Genomic DNA, 5,350 nt, shown 5'->3' with positions numbered 1-5,350 from the left:
TAGAAAATTGGAAGTTGACATTACGGATATTACATTTTCGACATTAACCACCCGCTTTAACGGAGAACGCGTCAGTGAACATCAAACAACTCTGGAAACTAGGTTGCTTAAATTAAGCACAGTTGGGCGGCTTAAGGACAAAAAATTGGAGGACGCTTAGGCTTCGCCTTTTAAAGTGGCACGCGATAGCGTTATCGGGCTCCGTTCACATCGCATTTTTCTTTATGAGTAGGCTTCACCGAAACACCCTGGGAAAGCCAGCTTACAAAGACCAGCTCACACCGATCCCCTAAAGTCGGCTTCACCTTTAAACACAAATGCATTTGTGGGAGACATTTTTTCTGGGGCAATATAAGCCTTCTTAAACTTAAAAACTTAAAGGCCCAAGGGCCTTTTTTATTATTTTATTAATTGCTTGCTGTTGCCCCGAGGCGCGCGCATGTCCAAAACGCGTTAGGCAGGCTAAGTCCCAGTTTGACCTGCCGAGGGCGCGAGCGCTATCTGGATGGTGTTTTAGCAAATAACCTACCCGTGCGCACCGGTGTTGTATGGTAAAAATGCTGGAAAATTGGTTTGTGTTTGAGTTTCCCCTTAACAGAATTATGTTTTCTCGTACATTCAAATTACAACCCGACGCTATCAAGTCTGCAGGTTGGGGTTAAGTCGTACTTGACGATTTTCTTACGGATATTACTTGGACAAATTCAATTGTGTTCACTAACGCTTTGCGCCACGCGGAGAGGACTGCGCGGTTGGGTTGGTTCGGGATGATTTTCTTGGCCGGGCCACGCCGCCGACGCCGACAAAGGATTTCCTGCGACACGGGGCACTTAACGCTATTAAGTTAAAATAAAGTGACAAAAAGTAAGAAATTGATGACTCGCCCCAAACGGTCGTGACGCGGAACCGAATCTTCCCGCGCATAGATCCGGAAAATAAATGTCTTCGACGCCTGCAAATATTACTGATATTCGGCATCGTACATCACAGTATACTTAAGTGAATTTGAATGTAATAGTCGGGAAGAAATTAAAACTGAGTGTCTACTTATATAAAAAGGCACTGATCACTTTTTCCGATGATAAGATAGCCGTGGGGCCGTTAGGTGGACATTTTTTCTGCCTAAAAGGAAGTCGCATTCGCATTGTACGCTAGCATGTACGAGTTACTATAAATGACAAGACGGTCGCAGAAAATCCTTTCCCAAGAGAAAATACTTTGTCACATATCTTGAGACAACTCTCCCTGTGAAGGTGTCGGTGACGAATTCTGTCAAGAGAAAGGTCTTGTCATTGACTGGTTGGCAGTACAATCGACGGCATGAAAATGTGATTAAAAACGACTACATTTTCAGCAAGGCAGAAACCAAACAGGATCTTTCAGCTTTGTTACTGCTCCCACGCTGCTTACGCGATGTTGCCAACGAATGAAATGGTCGTAAACCTTGCAGAAAATACTCTCGTTACTGTTACGCGAGATCCTGTCATGATCTTAAGTCCGCATACATAGCAGTATTGTGAAAATGGCGAGAAACGTTTTATGTCCGGGAGAGCTGCTCTTGCTTCCTTCCTCAACAGTGATAAATGATAACTATTTCGTGGTGGAAGGAATGCACTCATTGAATAGTATAAATTTAAGGATAATCACTCAGGTACCTACGCGTGGAAATGTAGATACCTTGCTTTTCAGTGGTATAAGCAGTAATTGATCAAGTGAGGTGACATAAGCACTATTTGTACGGTTCTAATGTTTTTCCAACTCATGAGCAAACATAAAGGTGGGTATGCGAGTGCGCCAGAGTTAAGTTCGCCATACTCATATTAGGTATACAATGTAACAAGCACTTCAGCGTGGCAAATTAGCTCGCTCATTGTGGCAAGTAGGGAGCCATTGGTGATCATTCCAAGTGCAAAAATGCTTTTCACTGATACGTACAAATGCCACTTGATTATGCTATGGAGGTGCATTCGTGGTAATCTGCTTCATCTCATTTGCCGCATGTGCAAATGCCATTACAACAAAATGATATCACGCTACGCCGCTTCTATCTGGCATTTCCTGCACACTGAAGTGTCAATGAGACGCTCCCGTGTCATATGAGCGTCATAGGAGCGGGTGGGAGGAAGAAGGGTAGACGCACTAACGTCCAGACATCTAACAATCTTCATTGAACAAAATTGGGTTAATGAGCCTCCTTCAGTGTAAAAAAAAATATATTTCTCAGGTATCTTGCAGTGTCCCAGATATGGGCGTATAGAGACTTGGGTAGGCATGGCCACATAGGATTTATATGTCTATGTATAGGCACATGGGGAAGGTATCCATATCGTGGTCACATTTGTCGAATATAGTAAAACCTAGTAATAGTTATGCAAATATTTATGCTTCTATTGATTGTATGGCAGTACTGGGCGTTATGTCCCCATAGACAACAATAAAACAGCGACCTTAAAGAGACACACTAAACGAAAACACGCAATCAGTTTATACTGATAAAGCATTCTTTCAAAACTTTATTTGGCCTTATAGGTTCTTTTTTTTTTTTTGAAAAGAGAAAGTGAAGACCAGGTTATCGTTTTGAAGTTATCGTCGATACACCCAATGTCAGTGTTGCAAATTTCAAAGTAATTTTTTTATATTGTACCATTGTGGCTGAGTAAATTTTTATTGCGATAACAATTATATGGACACTCCAGACGCATTTCTGCCGTCACCGTCGACGTCGCCGTGGGGTTCAGTGTAAAGTCCAACGGCGATAAAACCGTCGCCGCGCGCCGTATTTGATATGTGCCAGGGAAAGCGTGTGATCCAGGGTGAGCCGGCGATCGCGGCTCAATCTCGCGCAGGCGAGGGAGGGAAGCCGGGAAGGGAGCGCGTTGTCTTCCGTCGAGCGCTACGCTCCGGGGGAGCTTAACGAGAGGGGGGCGGGCGCGTTCTATTCCGGGCGGCCGCGTAAACACATCGCGCGGAGGACAGTGTCCCTGACACAGATGGCTTTCAAGGTACAGCGGCCCGCGCGCGCGCGTGCGTCCGCCAGGGCCACCAGGAGTAAAACGCCCTCCCCCCCCCCCTCCCTCCCTATCCTCCCCCTGGACTATTGCTGCCCCGGCGGCTGTTCCCGCCCGCGCGGGCCTCTCTCTTGCAAGCCACCTGCGTCGGGGACGCAGTCCGCCGTGCGCTGTATTTTAGCGGCTTCGCGTTTATGCGAGACGCAGCACGACGGTCGATTCGCTCGCTACCGGGCTTCTTCACTCCAGCGTTTTCTCAGCGAGTTTCTGAATTCATCGAGTGAGATGTGTTCGTGTTTGCTTGTGCGCGCGTGACACCATGCTTGTTCATTGAGTTAATATGCCTTTGTTTACAAGTTTATACGGTCGATAAAACTACTATCCTTACTTCGTATAGCTGTCCACTAAATTGCTATTGCAATCGATGCTTCGCCTTTCGGGCGAAACGGCGGCTTTTTATGAAACTCCCTAAGTTCACTTTTTGGTTCATTTGGAATACAACTTACTCCGTCTTTGCCGATAAAAAATAACGAGGTGCGAGTCGACGCTGAAAAATTGATGGTGTCACGACGGGCTCGCACGGGAACTTCAAGGTGACGTCACATGGGGTTTCATTTTCTGGTCTTTTCTGGCTTACCAAGTCTCTCCTTACGGTAATTAAGGCTGTCATTTCTGGTACTGTAAGAGGACAATTTGCTAATACAGCCCAAATAACGTTTTCCTTTAGTGTTTCCTGAACCCTGTCTCGTGTAAGAATCATAATAAGAAATACATACAAACAAGAAATAAATATGGGGTAATAGAATCAAAACAAATGGTAAAAACTTGAGTGACACCATCTGTAACTACATAATGTGTGAACTTTGTTCCGCACATAAACATGGTTTGGCCTGATATGTCACGAATGCTCATTTATAGCGTCACGCAGAGGTTGGACCTCTGTGACTATCTTTGAAGCCTCTTGCCTAAGGCATATCCACTGCTATGCGTGGCAGAAAATGGCTTTGTAAACATTTATGGTCATAGTAACTAGTTGAGCTTGTTGGTTGAACACTGTAGAAGGCTGCAGCGCGGGACCGACGAAGGCAGGAGAGGCACACTAAGAACACAGACACAGCGCTGTATTTCACGCCGTGGCCATTGTGAATTAGGATGCCTAAACACCAATAGGCTGTCTCCAACACCTTGAGTTCACAAAAAAAAACAACATATGTTGCTAAAAAATTTAGTTTTTTTTCTTTATTTTTGCCTGCATTTAGTTGTTCAGGCCCAGCAAATGTATATATTTTACTCCAGTAACAAGATGCAGATCAGAAACGGTTGACAGTTGTCCACTCCCCAGTTTTCAAACATTGTCAGAAACGTTTAGTGAAATATGCTGCATATGTGATCCACTAACGAACTACTTTCTTTATTACAAATGCCCGGAGATGTAACGCCATCTGCAACTACTTTTGGAACACGCACCTGCGCTCCTGCTGGTAGTGGTTTGTCCTGAACCTGGCCGACCGACCGCTCGCCCTTGACCTGTAGACCTTCTGCATTCTCTTCCCTGCGGCGTTCCTCGTCGGCGCCATTGGCGTCGTCTTCATTGACATCTTCGGTATCTGCAGAAATCACAGTGCCCACGAAAAGGCCAGCGATAAGTGCGAAAGAAATTAGAACGAGCGATTCATTCATATGATTGATTGTTTCATTCTGCACATTGTCGAGAAAATGCATAGTTTGCCTAACGCGCTACCCTACTCACAATGACGCAAGGGGGTAATTATACAAAGGCAATAGACACAGTGCAACATGAAACGCAGGAAAAAAAAGCGAGTGCTTATAAAGCGAAGCTTTCTATGTCTCACTGATTCGCCCGTGAGCGCCGGACAAGATCTGAGGGAAAGCCAACTTACACAATGGAACTATCTGCGCATCTGCGCAAACAATAGAACAATCTGCGCATCTGCGCACACAGTCGTAGAACGTTACAGTTTACATTCGCAGTTGTACCGATAAGAACAACGGGAACTGGAACGCCACGTTACCCAGACGAACTGCATATATCTGCATTGCATTATGCGCGTCGCGCAATGCGTTCCCGGCCGTCACCATGGGTAGGCCGCGGCTGCAGCGCACGGCAGAAGAAGAGGCTGCCGTACGCTAACGTGAGCGCGAGCGCGATCGTGCCCGTAAGGCCGATGCCGTGTATCGGCAACGGCATGCAGTCCGTGAAAGTGTCAGTGTGTGCGTGTAATCAACGGCTACATGATCTAAAATAAAGGCCCTGCAACTTAACGAATTGTTAACGTTCAAAAAATACAATCTTAAACGAACAATCACATCCCATATGCATC

This window comes from Dermacentor silvarum, chromosome 4 (genome assembly GCF_013339745.2).
Source record: "Dermacentor silvarum isolate Dsil-2018 chromosome 4, BIME_Dsil_1.4, whole genome shotgun sequence".
Taxonomy (NCBI): domain Eukaryota; kingdom Metazoa; phylum Arthropoda; class Arachnida; order Ixodida; family Ixodidae; genus Dermacentor; species Dermacentor silvarum.
Note: the sequence above shows the minus strand (reverse complement) of the source record.